The sequence below is a fragment of the Chrysochloris asiatica genome, unplaced genomic scaffold, assembly GCF_000296735.1.
Source record: "Chrysochloris asiatica unplaced genomic scaffold, ChrAsi1.0 scaffold00377, whole genome shotgun sequence".
Taxonomy (NCBI): domain Eukaryota; kingdom Metazoa; phylum Chordata; class Mammalia; order Afrosoricida; family Chrysochloridae; genus Chrysochloris; species Chrysochloris asiatica.
This window is the reverse complement of record NW_006408895.1, coordinates 858035-874532: the sequence shown is the minus strand read 5'-3', so window position 1 is coordinate 874532 and position 16498 is coordinate 858035. Positions and strand designations below refer to the sequence as shown.

General features: G+C 39.7%; 1 pseudogene; it reads right to left on the bottom strand.

Moving 5' to 3' along the window:
• Positions 1–5370: 5370 nt before the first annotated feature.
• On the bottom strand, positions 5371–6799 carry LOC102819113 (annotated as a pseudogene).
• Between the last annotated feature and the right edge of the window lie 9699 nt (positions 6800–16498).

The window sequence follows — 16498 nt, the reverse complement described above, 5'->3', positions numbered from 1 at the left end:
CACTAGTTCTGGCTTCCATCTCTTCAATTTTACTCCTTTGTCTTTTCCATGTATTGTCCATTTCTGATATTCTATTATTAATTGTTTGGAACTCTTTCTGTAGGTTTCGAATTGTTTCCAGTGCTGCATATATCTTTATTTGCTTGTTCCTGTAGCATTTTACTGATTTATTTTTTTTTCTCAACTCCATTGTAAAGTGTTTTAATACATTTTATAATCATTTTTTCAGAATTCCTTCTTAGGCATTTCCAAAGCCTTCCCTCCTTCCAGAATGGAGGATAGGTCTACTTCCAGCTCATTTGTCTCAGTCACTTTATCTCATTTCTGGACATGGATGATACGGTCATCAGTTTCTATGTTTTGGGCATATTCAGTAGTTACTTGTGGCCGTAATACTTAGATGAGTGTGTGTTTTGGTATTTTTTATGCTTTCTGGTTGCCTCCAGGTAGATGTGATCAGGAGATGGACTTCCCTTTTCAATCTTTTTCCTTTATCTCCATGGTTCTGGCAGATGTCTGTGGCTGCTTTGATCCTTCCCCATTCAGTCTCACCCAAGATAGCTGTTCAGGGAGCAGCTGAGTGCCTTGGATTAGAAAGAACTGGATTTATTGCTTTTGCTACAAATTCCACTGGCTGTAAGCCTTCCAACTTTCTAAGTATTCCTTTATGTGTGGATCAGAGTTCTGGAACCATCCCCTCAGCCTGCTTGTTCTGGTATTCTGTGTTGTTGCTGACAGAGCTTCTCACTGTACTTCTACCCTGTCTGCCATCTTGTTTGTTCTCTGCCTTTTCTTTTTCAAAAGCATTTTTGGCTTTTTCTCTTGGCTATTTGTTTGAACTATTCTCTTTTTTCTGCATGTGAACAGAAATTTTCTGCATTGTGGTGTTGTTATATTTGTATTGAATTGATGATTGTATGTTTGTGTATTTTAGGCACTTACCAATTGCCTCCTGTTGATTGTGATCAGGAGATGACTTCAATTTAGAGTATTTTAATCAGATGTTTGCTGTCAACATTTTTCTGGTGTATAGCAGTTGGTAGGGCTATTAAGTGTACATCTATGTTTTGGCTGTATAGCCATAGTTGGTGTCTCCTGTCATGTGATCCAAGAAGAGAAAACATTTCCAGAAGAGATAAGGAGGACAAAGAAACGAAACTAAAAACAAAAATCAGACCCCCCCCTAAAAAAACTATATAAAGACAATAAAACTTGGAAAATAAAATAAATAAAATAAAAACAAACTCACTAGTTTGGGTTTCCATCAAATTAAATCTACTCCGTTGGTCTTTCAATACATTGTCCATTTCTAAAAATTTTAGAATTCATTTTCTGAATTTCTTTTTGCAAATTTTATATTGTTTCAAAAATTTTCATTAATTATCTCTGTTTTTGTAGTGGTTTCCTGATTTCATCTAGTTTGTGTGTGTGTGTGTGTGTGTGTGTGTTCTACATGATTTTCTGCAAGGTCAGTTTGAACTGCAATGTCAGTGCTTCAAGATCACCAGCAGCTCCTCAGAGACTCTATATAGAGTTGTTATGAGTCAGAACTGACTCAACAGCATTTAACAACAACACATACTTTTCTTAATATTTCTCTTAATCCATTGAAAGTACCTAAACATCACTGTTATCAATGATTACTGACACAAAAAATAAAACAAAACAAACAAGCAAACAGTAGTGAAAGAAGGAAATGATAAAGGAGATAAAAATAAACCCAGAAAAGAATAAAATAGGCAATAACAAGAAAAAATTATAATATCTAAGAAGAGAAGAGAGGATCAGTAAAGTAGTTATGTAAAGGTGGTGTTGGTGTTCTGTGGAGTCCATTCTGATGCATAACAACTTTGTAGAGGGTTTCTGAGGCTAGAAATCTTTACAGGAGCATAAAACCTCATCTTTCTCCCATGAAACAACTGGTAGTTTTGAACTGCTGACCTTAAGGTTAGCAGCCCAACTTGTAACCACTATGCTACCAGAGCTCTAAGAAGAGAAAAGAAGATCAGTAACATAGAATTATAGCGAAGAAAAATAAAAGTGGGAAAAAGTTCAAATAAAATCAGTGAAAGGAAAGGTGATAAAAGAAAGGGGCTATAGAGTAGTAAAGAAAAACGAAGGGAGAAAAGAGAAAGTGGAAGAAGTAGGAAAAAGAAGCAGCAGAAAGGAAGAAAAATGAAATCAGAGGCAGAAAAGATAAAAAGAAAGGGGAGGGAGAAGGAGGAATAAAGAATAAACAAAGAAAAAGAACAAAATTCAAGAAAAAAAACAAAACAGTGCAGGTGTCGGACTCAGAGAAAAGAAAATTCTAGGGCTCTTGTTAATCAAAAAGCTCATAAGGTAGTTGTGAGGGAGATGAGATGGCAGCATTCCCAGCTCTAAATGAACTTCCTATAGACCCAAGTGTTGCCTGTCTGGCAAAAGTGTTACCAGGGATCAACCAGTTCAAGACTGATCAAACAGCTCTGTGGGCTACAGATATCTGGAACAGAACCTGCTCAAATTCAGGGGACAAGGTAGCACCACTGGCACCCACTTCTTTCCAATGTACCCTACAAACTCATGGCTGTGAACTCTTGGATAGCAGGTGCTATACTGGGGGGTACATGAGGGTGAATGTTGTTCATACCTCTAGTCACCACGGGAAAGAAGCACACCTTTCCTTTTGTCACTCCCTGGCATGAATCCTCACTGTTAAGCCACAATCTCTGAGGTTGCAGGCAAAAGTTCAAAATGTCCTCGCTGGGTGCAACTGGGAGACCCTCCTGTTGGAGTCTGTCTCCCTCCTTTACTGCTTCCAGTCAGCCTTTTCTCCCAGTGAGTTTTCAATCCAGTTTTCCAATCTTTCCTCTGAAACACAGCATCCCAGAAATATCACTTGTATGTATTTGGTTTGGTCTCCCTTATTTTTGTTGCAGAGGGTTTGAGTAGGATATCTACCTCTTCCATCAACTTGGTTCTGACTCCATCATTTACTTTCTTGACTACAGCTTCTGTCAATGTTGATTATGGACCAAAATAGAATGAAATTGTTGAAAACTTTAATGCTTTCTCCATTGTTTATCAGTTCATCTTCTACAATAGAAAAAAATTTAACATGTAGCTGTGATGCAGCTACTCCAGAAGGAATCTCCCTTTGGTGCTGTTTTGGAGAAGAGGCATCCTCTGTAGCAGACAGTAGTGTGGAGAGACCTCTTTTATTTTCCTAAGCAGTATCAACTTTTTGTGAACTGCCTAAAAACTCCAATCATGGAGGGTGTCATGGATTTTTCCTCCCCAAATTTTACATATACTCTCATCAACTAAATGCTACCTGCTGCTTGGAAAATTAAAGATGTCTTGTGTGAGACTGAGATTCAGGAACTGGAGTGAGACTTAAATTAGGAATCTTTAAAAAATAAAAAGTTGGCCCCTGAATTCCTGTTGGGAAACAAATGTTTCAATACTTAACAGTTAATTTTCAGTGACACAAGTAAAATAAAAATTGAATTTCAGAGCTTGTGTATGCATAAACTTACAGTTGCCATGTCAGTGCTCCAAAGAATACTGGAGAATGGATTATAATATATTGATTAGCAAGATGGCGGACTAAGCAGAAAGGCTGTACTGACCATCTACAACAAAGATAAACAAATAAAACTGATGCAGATGATAGTACTGGAACTCTGAGCTTCAGATGAAGGGAACTAGAAGTGGATTGAATGCTTACTAAGAAACAGAGCTGAGCAGATACTGAAAAAAAAAGGAGAGATTGGTGATATGAATTGGTGACCAGGTGGATGTATCCATCTTGAGCTTTTGTGAGCAGCTTCAGAGACAAGTAAACAATGTTGCAGCAACATACCTGTGGTTCACAGAGACAATGGTATGCTTTTATTTTGTTTTCTACTCTCCTCTGGTGACCAGAGGCAGGCTGACCCTCACTTGTTTACCAGAGGCAGGAACACCCCTAGGGAAGTTCCTGCTCTCCCGGTGGGTGGAGCTTCATGGAGGTGAACATTGTGGTTGTGGGCCCATCATTCTTTAAATGGATGGAAAAACTATCACTAACTTTATATGGAAAGGAAAGAGATGTCACCCATAGTGACCTCAGGAGGAGTGGCTGGTGAGCTTGAGTTGCCGACCTTGTGATTCAAACTGATTTTGCAGTCCAGTGCATTAACCCACAGTGTCACACCAAAAGTCCCTACTTGGTATATAGTCACAATCAGTAACAGCCAGGACATGTGTAAATATTTGCACAAAGATGTTCATCGCATCCCTATTCACAATAAAAGAAAGATGACGACAACCTAAATGCCCATCAGTGGAAGAGTCAATAAACAAACTGGTACACACATACATTGAATACTATACAGTGTTGAAGAATAAGGGTGAATTTGTAAAACACCTCACAACATGGATGAACCTGGATGTCATTATGCTGAGTGAAATTAGTCATTCATTAAAGGACAAGTATTGTGTGCTATCACTATTATAAAAACTCAAGAAAAGGTTTTCATACTAAAAGAAACATTATTTAATGATTACCAGGGGTGGGAGGGAAGGGAGAGTAATTCACTGCCTAGAGCATAGAAACATGTTAACTCTGGTGATAGGAAGACAGTATACAAGAAGGGGAGGACAATAAACAAGAAGAGGAAGACTAGCAAAAAAATGATGACTGTAGATGAAGATACAGGTATGCAAGAGCTAAAGTGGATAGAGGTAAATAATAATATATATAACCTTAGAATAACAGTGTTCTGTGTGTAGATCCATGGACAGAGACACTGGCTAAAGGGGTATAGGAGGAAGAGTGGGATATATTTATATAGCCCATAAATACATGAGTTTGAAAGAGGTTATTTGTACAAGGGCAACCACAGGAAGCAAGCATGGAAGGGATTGCAATCATTGAGATAAACCAAAGTGTATGATTTGTTGACTGTACTATTGATAATTTTGTCTGTAAACCTTCACTCAATTCTCAATAAAAAGTTAAAAAATTCTTGATAAGCTGGATAATTGAATTTTAAGCCATTTATTTAGTCTGAATCAGTGATCCTATAGAATTAACTAAAGAACTGTAAAAAATGTAGATGCCTTAATTCTACCCATAGAGAAAAAGAGGATAATTTTATAGTTAAGGACAATATTTTTTTCTTTATTTTAAAATAAATTTTTATTGTTAACAGAACAGCAGAATTAACTTCCTGAGAAAATGTCATACTGTATTCTACAGTGGTTGACCTACTTTACAGTCCCACTAGCAATGTAAATTATTTTATCTATATACACATTTTAAATCATAGGGAACCAAGTTTATTTTAGCAGATAGTATTAAAGAAAATCAGAATTTCATATATTAGTAACATAACTCAATATCCTTCATTTGGTGTAAGTGTGACACATTTTCTTGTTTCCCTGTGTTCTGCTAGGATCACCATACCTATACTGCTTTATAAAACTGATATGCTGAAAATTAACTTTAATGTTTTTTTGTTCATGCTCTTATTCTAAACAAATATTTTCATAAAATTATTCTATTTTTGGGTCCATCATCAATATCATCCAAGTATGGATCATCAGCCCCTAATAAATCTGTTCCATTTTCTTCATGATATTCAAAAAAGTCTCCTCTTTCATGTGTTGTTGTTATTGTTGTTGGTGGTGATGTGCCATTGAATCGGTTCTGACTCATAGCAATCCTGTATAGGGTTTTCAAGCCTGTATATCTTTATGGGAGCAGAATGCCTTATCTTTCTCTCATGGAGTGGCTGGTAGTTTCAAATCACTGACCTTGCAGTTAGCAGCCTGACTCACCACCACCCACTACACTACCAGAGAGATCTCTCCTTCAAGTAGCTCTTCATACATCTCTTGTTAATATCCATCAGTTGCAGTGAAATTAACTCCATCAGAAATATAAAAATGTTGATTCATTCATTAAATAGTTGGGATCATTTTCAGGTGTTGCTTCTCTGTATGAGGAGGTTGCATGTGCTCTACGCCAGTTATTTGACCAGAATCCTACAAAATTCTTGAGTATCTGTTTTACATCTCTGCTGCAATTTGCATCTAGGACAACATTTTCAAATCTCTGAATAATTTCTTCCCTATCAGTTTTTCCTTTTTCCTTCCAGGTATCTTCCAAAACTTACCCTATCAATTTTAGTAATTTTACTGTACAAGTTAAGCTTTAACCCACAGGGTTGGCAAAAAGAGCACTCAGCAACATCCCAAAACCAACTTGAAGAATATCTCCTCTTGTAACCTGTTCACTTGTTTCTTTGATCTTTAGGTTAAGGTAAATTTCTGTCAGAAAGAGTACAAATGCATGACATTATTTTTTTAGTCACTTACCCTTTTGCAGTTTTATCTTTTACTTCATATTCAGTCTGACATCTTTGAAGTAACACATGATGAAAGTTGCCTCTTTGTGGGTTAATTGTCAGACAGATAGTTACAAAGGTGCTCTCTAATGTAATAGATATAGGGGGATATATGTGGCCTATTGATAGACAAGTGTTCCACAGTGTCTTGCAATACATTCCTCATCAGTTGTAACTCAACCATTCAGGATCTCTACAAATTATTCAATTTCAATTTCAAAAATGCCAGTCTCCTCTGTAAGATGAATCAGAAAGTCCTGAACATATTCTAATAGACTTGGGTAATCTTCACAACCATCCTCATAGGATTCTGCATTCTTAGAATAACCTGACAGGTAAAATTCAGGGGCAATCACTGACAGCTTGGATTTTTACACAGGAGCTACAACCACCTGGGATTTGACCATTGATGACTCTTTGTTATGCTGTGGGTTGAATGAATTGAATTGTGTATCCATAAAATTATGTGTGAACTTGGCTAGGCCATGGTTCTGGCTGGGCCATGATTTGGCAGTTATGTAATAATATAATCTGGCAGATATATAATGATGTAATCATCTTCCATGATGTGATCTGATGTAACTGCCCTCCATTTGTGATGTATTATATATCCTGGCCTCTATGTGTTAATGCAGAGTCCTGGTGTGGCACTGTGGGTCAGTGTGCTATCCTGCAAAATTGGTTTGAACTGCAAGATCGGCAGCTTATAGTCACAAGCAGCTCCTCAGAAACCCTATACAGGGTTACTTAACAACAGCAACAATGTGTTAATGGAAGGAGCTCTGGTAGCATAGTGGTTACAAGTTGAGCTGCTAACTTCAAGATCAGCAGTTTGAAACTACCAGTCATTCCTCAGGAGAAAGATGAGGCTTTCTGCTCCTGTAAAGATTTATAGCTTCAGAAACCCTATAGAGGGTTACTATGAATCAGACGCAACTGATTCCATGGCACGAAACTACCAACATGTGTTAATGGAGATGTTGGCACAAGTACCTTCCCCCTGAATTCAGAATCCCAGCCTTTTAAACTTGAGAGAATAAATTTCTGTTTGTTAAAGCCATCCACTTGTGGTATTTTTGTTTTTAAAAAAAAAAAAACAAAACAAGATAAATTATGACCATAGTAAATTAATCATACTTATATAATAACTTCACATTATAGAGACAGTGACTCTAAGATTTGTAAATGAGTATTTGAAATTTGGGTTTATTTTTGTTTATACTTTTGAGGGATTAGTAGTAACTGAGGACCAAGGGTCTATGGTCTTTATAGTTGTTGCAAAGTACCACATATATTGGCATTACCTACTGAATAATAAGGAGCTCTGGTAGCGTAGTGGTTACTAATCTGGCTAAAAACCTCAAGGTCAGCAGTTCGAAATCACCAGCTGTTCCATGGGAGAAAGATGAGGCGTTCTGCTCCCGTAAAGATTTGCAGCCTCGGAAACCCTGTAAATGGTCGCTATGAGTCAGAACTGACTCCATGGCACATCACCACCATCACCACAACTGAACAATACTAATTTATTTTAAATAGATAGATCATCAGTTTTATATTCAACAAATCATACATTTTGTTTCGTGTCAATGATTGCAATCCCCTCCATGCAATAACAGTTACCCTGCTCCTTCCCTCTGCATTCTATTTCCATTCCATCCCCTTCAGATTCCTTCTTAACTTTTTCCTTGGGCAAATGTTGCCCTTTTGATTTTGAATTATTGACCATTGCATTGTGAGCATATCTTACTAACATTGTTTTACCCCCTATTTTCCTATGTACTGTTTGACTGAAAATTGGGCCAAGAGGGTAAGCTTCTTTCCAGACCTGACCAGTAAGCCCAGTCTTCTATTTTATTAATAGTTTTGATTTTTTTTTCTACATTTTCTCCCATTCTATCCGGGACATTCTAATGTGATCCCTTTCAGAGTTATAGGTACCCAGGCATCATCTAGTTCTTATGGTTTCAGAGTAATGGAAACTGATGTTCACATGTTCTATTAGCCATTTGGACTAATTGATTCCTAGTATCTTCAATTCTCATCACTCTTCTTTCTTCTGCACAAGGAGAGACCAATGGTTTCACCTTAGATGACTGATATGAGTTTTAAGTTCCCAGATTCTACTCATCAAATGTCGGGGACTGTCCTCGACATAGTTGTGTTGTTCACGAGTGTTTGGTTCACGAGGAGGGGAGATCCAGTGGCGATAGGGATAGCGAAAGAATACACAGACAGACAAAAGGAGGGGGACAACGAGGCACCCCGAAACCAGGGTGGATGCATCACTGGTGGGCAGACTTGGGACTACAGGCATCTTGGCCTCTGCAGGCAGCAACTCACTGCCCTGCAATCTTTACTGTATGCCCTCCAAGCCGTAATGCACACCTGGGCTGGCCTGGGCCTCTGTTTTATTTAGGGGAGGAGCTTCACACCAAGCTGAGAGGGACTAAGACAAGGTACAGCTAACATCAGTAATTTTCCAGACATTCAGGTAACTTTACATCGTCCGTCGCTGGTTCGAATCCCAGGCCAGCAACGTGGTTTCTCAGGCTCAATTAACATATCTATAGCCCCTGAGCTCAGTTGGGGGAAGGTGAGAGGTAAGAACAAAAGGCTTGGGCGGAGTCCCGCTGTTTCGGCTTCCTGAGCCAGGTTTTCAGGAACTTGGCTGAATAACTTGCACCTGGGACAGATTTAGGGAAGATGGCTATTTTGTCTGTAGAACAAAGACCCGGGAAGTGGCTAAGATATTTTTAGTTAATCCTTTGGAGGAAGGCTTGAACTTTGAAATCTTTACAGTCTGGGCTTTTAGGAAAATATCACATTTATCTGTGGACATTAAGGGCTCATGTTTGGAATTAATAAATATAAGTGAACACTAAGATGAAAAACAATTTGCCATTAACTGCCAAGTGGCTAGATCTGTTACACTCGGGCCTATAGGGCTTCGAACCTCTGACCAGGCCTACACGGTCTGCAACAATCAAAATAGAATGTAGAACATTGTCTTTGTGGACTATGTAATGCCAGTTGACCATGGTGTCCTCTGAGACTAAGGTCCTGGGCCCCAGATCCAGCAACTCATTGCTTTAAGATGTTTGATAATATCTAAGAAGCTTTCATACTTTTGCCCACTGTATGTTCCACCACATTTATAGATGTGTTTCTAAGAAAGCTAAATAAATACCCATGTTCAAATACCTACTTTCAATGTTTGTGGATATACTACCACTCTTCCTCCCATGCCCAGTCTGTCTCTTTCCATGTATCTACCTGCAGAACACTGTGATTCCAAAGGTCTGTGTATATCATTATTTACCATTGAAGTTGTCAAGGACTTCATTCTTCTTGGATCAACTATCAACACTCGTGGAAGCAGCAGTCAAGAGATCAGACGATGTATTGCGCTGGGCAAATCTGATCTACAGGAACTTTTTAAAGCATTGAAGAGCAGAGATGTCAGCTTGAGGACTAAGGTGCACCTGACCCAAGCCATGGTATTTTCAATAGCCTGTGTCTTCACTTGTCTTCATCGTTCTTCTGTCAAACTCCTTCTTCTTGCATACTGCTCTTCCCATTACCTGAGTTAACATGTTAACCCCCTAGTCTGGTGTTGTGCTGTAGAATAATCACTAGACTGTTAACCACAAGATTGGCAATTCAAATCCACCAGCTGTTCCTTGGAAACCCTATAAAGAGTCACTGTGAGTCAGAACCGATGATTAGTACCAATGAACCGATGATTAGTACCAGATACTGTCCCATATAGTGCTGGAAGATGAGCCCCTCAGGCTGGAAGTCACTCAGAATATGACCAGAGAAGATCTGCCTCTTCACAGCAGAGTTGACTGTGGTAACGTGAATGGAGTAAAGCCTTTGGAATCTTCATTTGCTGATGGAATACAACTTAAAATGAGGAGAACAACTGTAAAGAACTATTCATAATTCAAGCATGGAATTGATGGAATATGAATCTAGGAAAATTGGAAGTTGTCAAAAATGAAATGGAACACATAAAGACCGGTAACATAGGCATTAGTGAGCTGAAATGGACTGGTATTGGCTATTTTGAATCTGACAATCATATGGTTTACTTTACCAGGTGCATGAATAATTTCTTTTATAAAAATTAACACAAGGCTTGTCTCTATGAGTTGGAAGTTAAAGATATACCAACTGTTCAACTTTGCAGACATTTTATGATCTTCTATAGTCCTTGATATCAACCATTCTTGCCGTCCCTTAAGTCCCAGTTTTCTGTAACACTCTGTAATGTCTCACAAAACACACAATTGTCTAAAGAGATGGCTCATGAAATTGTGGGGGCTGGCTGAGTCCCAAATCCATAGTTCAGAGACCAGGCTGGAGGAGTCTTCTCACCTATGTAGTAGTATCAGGACCTGAGGAACCCAAATTGGCATGTCAAAACAGGGTGTTGATGCAGGAGGCTACAGGAGCTGGTGAATCAGGTCAGGTGATGGGCCAAAAGTCCCACACACTAGAGGTCAAACATAATGAACCAAATTCAAGATCCAGATCAAGAAAGCAAACTTTTCCAAAGCATTCTGTAAACTGGAGTCATACCATGCCCCTAAGGAAAACTAAGGGTGGTGGCTTGAGTCACATCCTCTTCTAAAATTTTTAATACTTAGATCCACTGTAACCTTTACTCCTTAGCCCCATCTTTATCATTATTCCTTAGCAACTCATTTCAAAATGGGTTCATACTCACAGGCATAGAGGCTAGGATTTACAATATATCACAAAATGGAGAAATTTAGCTAGAAGGGTCATATAGAATTAGCTGCCATGCAGGCCACTCCCTCGTTCTTCTAGCCATTTGCCCTTTTACACTTGAAGGATTCACTTCTCCCTTTCAATAATTTGCCAGTCCAAACCAGTCATTAGCAATTAGTTCTTCATTGTGGTAAAGAGTTCTAAGGGTGAGGCTATTCCGGTACCAGCCACTCAGGTTTTCTGTTGGTGTCCATCTGACCTGTTCAGGCTCTCTAAAAGTTTGTCTCATTTTCTCCCTTTTTGATCCTGAAAAAATTTTGCTGAGAGAAGATTATTCTTGCTCTGAATCCCTCTCAAAGTATCAGCATAATGTTAGATTTTCCTCACTGCATAATCCATTCATTCATACTTTTACCTTCAGCTACTATTACTCCTTCCTTATATTTGCCATTTACTTTTACCCAAACTTTTCCATGTCCTGGAAAGAGACATCAGGTTCAGCTACTGTGCTAGTCCAAATTGCTGGTAGCAGGACCAGTCTGGCAAGTGCTTCCCCCTCAGTTCACTTCCATTCATGTTGAGTTGTTGTTTTTGTGGTTAAGTGCCACCGAGTCAGTTCCAACCCACAGCGACCCTGAATAGGGTTTCTGAGCAACAGCTGGTAAGCTTGAACTGCCAACCTTGCAGTTCAAATGGCTTTGCAGTCTGGCACATTAACCCACAGCACCACACGTAGAGTTACATTAATAAAAGACTAGTGGGCTATCTTGACCACTGGGAAATATGGTACCATTCACTGTCAATCCCAATTTTACCAGATTTGGGGGAAGGTACAACCTATTCCATCAGGCCTTTAGGAATTCTGTTATAAAGGCTTAGGAGTAGAGTTAGAGACTGTTGCTGAGGGATCACCCCTGCTTCTGGTACTTGTAGCTGCAGCATCCAGCAGGAAAAAGAGTTCTAAGCATGAGATTATCCTGCGAATTAAGCATCCAGCAAGAAAAAGGGAATTTCAGGTGATGTGGGGAAGAACTGTACAGCAGCACCAGCATTCTCCCATACCCCTCTTCCCCAGATTCTCTGAGAAACATAGGAATCTATCCGGGGGTGGTCCTCCTTTTCCCCTTTCATGAACACACACTTAGGAATGTGCCAGCTCTTCATGCTATTATCTTCCCCCATTTTAGATAACAGATGTTTCAGTTGCCTATTCCAATTTCTATCAAACCATTACTGCAACGTGGTATGTCCATTTAATGTTTCTTGGTTGATTGCTGCATCCTGTGGGGGATAATGTGTGTTCCTTGGTCTGAGGAAACGTTAACTTGGTGGCCCAATTTGCCACAGTATCTTTTGTTCTAATCCTTTAATAGTGATTTTGACATGTACATCATTAGAGGATACACAAAACCCAGTCCAGAGTAAATATCTATTCCTGTGAGAACCCATTTGTAGCCACCTGGTTCCCCTGGTACCATTGAGCCTACATACTCTGTTTGTCAGCTGTGATCAGGTTCTTCCCCCTGCGAATCTGTCCTAGCCATTTGTAGTCTCTGTCTTTCTTGCTGGCAGACAGGGCAGTCCTTTACTGGCATTTTGTACCTTAGAGGATGTAAGAGGGATGTGTCTAGATTCAGCCCATCTCTGTGTTGTTGCTGCACCCTCATATCCATTCATTTCATGGACACAGTTTACCATCTCAAGGAAGTGCACCAACACGTCCAGTTGCTGATTCCAATCACTTTCTGATATAGAGAAAGGATTCTTCTCATGGGCATTGATGTGTTCTACTCTGGTGTGTCCTTTAAATTTCCACAGTGCTTTTCATAGGTCCTTGTCCCACATGGATGTCCCTTAAAGAGTCCAGTTTCCCATTGTCCATTTGTCCAACCATATAATAAGGCCATTGTTCAATGCCCATGAATCAGTAAAAATCCAAATTGGACATTATCCAATTCTTCCACCACAGCTAGGAAGACAGCATGCAGTTCAGCCTATTAAATTAACCTGTTCTTGCCTTCTTCAATCAGGGTCTTTCTCTCTGCTAGCTGTAATGCAGTAGTTTTCCAAATCAAGTATTGTCCATGTACTATGGAACTGCCATCTGTGGACCAAACAGCCTTTTGTTGGTCAGTGGAAAGTTGTCCATGTGCCAATGGGCTCCAGCACTTTTCAGGTGGTTCCATGGTAGTACCTATGGGAAAGAGGCTGGCTGCTCATGGATACGGTGGGTGCTCCCTGCATTCCCCCTTGTAGCTTGTTCTTGTATGAACCCTTTTATTATGGTACTATTTTGGGAACCACTTACCTTATTTGAGTGTTTCTCCAACATCACTCAAGACATTATGTATATTTCAGGTCTCATGATGATTTTATGTCCTTCTGGTGTCATTAAGAGAGTCTCAACTAAAGACCAATAACAGGTGAGTATAATTTCTAAATTATATCTTGTTGCAGCATCTGGAAATTTTCTTGTTCAGAAGGCCAATGGTCATTGTGGAATAGCATTCTCAGGTTTTTATCATAAGCTCCAGTCTGCATAAGCATGTATGGCAGACAACTCCAAAATGATGTCTGAATGTGGATCATATGGGCCGAAAGCAAGGAGAGTCAGCTTTCTTAACTGGCATAATTTGCTGTTGCTCAGGCCCCTGATTGAACACAGTTTTTTTATGGACAGAAGCCAGCTCTATTCCCAGATGTGGAACAGGCACTCTCCACAATCCAAATAGAATAACCAAACACTGGGCCTCTTGCTTAGTTTGGGGGATAGGTAGTGACAGTGACTTATTTTTGGTTGACTGAAATGTCACAGGTGGTTCCAGCCCAAGTTATTTCTAAGAATTTCACTGTTTGGGAAGGGCCCTGGATTTTTGCTGAACTTATTAACTAGCCTTTGTTGGTCATGTGGGCCACCACTGTTTCCAAATCTGCCCTAGCCTGTTCTTCTGCATTTGATATTAACAAAATATCATCAGTGTAATGTATCACTGAACTTGAGACCTGCACCAAGTCTGAGTCTCTTCTAACCATACTATGACAGTAAGTTAGTGAGTTTAAATAACCCATAGGCAAGACACTGAAAGTATATTGGGATTCTTCCCACCTGAACGCAAACTGCCTGACTCTTTTCTGAGATTAGCATGGAGAAAAAGACATTTGCAAAACCAATCACTGAACACCTGTCTCCTTTAGCCTGCTGTATTTCCTGTACTGTGGATACCATATCTGGGACAGCTGGCACTACTTTATTTTGTTGTTGTTGTTAAGTATTGTCAAGTCAGTTCAGACTCATAGCGACCCTGACCCTGAGGTTTCCAAGGAGTAGCTGGTGAATTTGAACCGCCAACTTTGTGGTTCAAACTGACCTTGCTGTGAAGTTCTTATCCTACAGCACTACACCAGGACACCTTCTAGGCCTCAATAATCTATTGTTGATCTCTATGAGTCATCTGCCTTTTCCGTAGGCCATACAGGATTGATATACAGAGAATTTGTTGGCACCAACACTCCAACCTTCAGTATATCTTTAATCAGAGCAATAATTTCTTTTTGCCCACTAGATATCCTTTACTGTTTTAAATTAACAACCTGAGTGGGTTTTTGCAATTCTAATGGCTCCCGTTTAGCATGTCCAATCAATACTGGCCTATGGGCAGATTTACATGCCTTCCATTTTGTAATATCAGGTAGAGGGAGTGTTCACCAACTAGATGTAATATTCATATGAATAATACCTTCAGGTAAAGAAGACACAATTACTTCATACAAGATCAGTTTAAATCTTCCAATTCTCACTCCTCACCCTAACTTTCATCTTAGTTCCATCAACTATTGCATCCTCATATTCCCTTGGTGTTATGTTGTTAAGTGTTGTCCGACTCATAGTGACCTTGTGGTTCGCAGTCCAGTGCTGATCCTACAGCACTACACTTAGGTCACTTTTATATTTTATTTCTGGTTTGGGGATTATAGTATATTGGGTGTCTGTGTGCAGGAGCTGCAAAAAGGACTCTTCTCCAACCTCCTGGTCATCTTACCCACACATGTGCATATAGCCTTGGGTCCCCTGTTGGGGGCTGGATGAAATATCCTGACCTCTTTGTCAATCTTGATCTTGATCAGCTAGTTGAGACTCTGCTCCAAATGTTCCCACCATTGTATTCTTCCCAGCTAGGATGAATAGAATGGACTTGTTTAGTCCTCTTCAACATTTGGAGACAAGGAGAAGTTTCCCTTGCTCCACCCAGCCTCCTCTAGTGTTTGTTATATTAAAACTTTGGTATCAACTCCATCAATGTCCACTATATTCAGCCTACTTCTCAATAACCATCCCAAAATCTCTCTCCTACTGTGGTAAGTTCTGTTCCAATTGCCTCTGCCCATTGTCCTATTAATTACACTTATGTTTTTTGCATCTGCAAAAACCATCCTGGGAAGTTGTGCCATTAATGACAACACGGCTTCTTTAATTGTTGCTTTATTTCACAGTAGTACAGTTACATGGTGTGCCCACACAGAAGGGACTCCCTTGATTACCATAGCTACCATGATCTTTGTAAAAGGGATGTACACTGGGTGGATATCAGGGCCACCATAAAGACATTCCAACAATGATTCCATAAGCAGAATATTAGCTCCTTCCTCTGGAGTGTTCCACTGAATATTTAGACAGGGAGAGGGTCAGTTTCCCTTCTTAGGGTAAATATCTCATTGAAAATTTTATCCAGTCCACCAGGCTGGTCAGCCCCTCTGGGTTAGCTATGTAAATGGACCTAGTATTAACACTCATGACTTTTCTATAGTGACTTGTGGGTATTACATTAACCCAAACATACTCTTCATTTTGTAGTATTCAAAACTAAAGACACTGCCCCTAAATTGGTTATTCTCACAATCAATTTAATAATGGTTCCTCAGGATGTTGTACTGATCTACAAACTGAAGCAATTCATTTACACTACTCCCCTTCTTTAAATACCTTCTTAGTGACCAGCAATCATAGGAGAACTTCCTCTATCTCTAACCCAACTTTTCCTTTCTGTGCCAAGTCTGAGACAAGTGGTTGTAGCTCTAACTTAACTGGTTCTGGGTTTGGTTCAGTGCTACCATTTGTTGTTGTTGTTGTTAGGTGCCATTGAGTCGGTACCGACCCACAGTGACCTGATACACAGCAGAACAAAACACTGCCCGATACTGGGCCAGCCTCACTACTGTTGCCACACTTGAGTCCATCGATGCTGCTACTTGGCTAATCCATCTCGTTGGGGGTCTTCCTCTTTTTCTCTGACCCTCCAACTTACCAAACGTGATGAGAGATGAAGTTTGGCGATCTTGGCCTCTAAGGAGCACTCTGGCTGTACTTCTTCCAAAATGGATCTATTGGT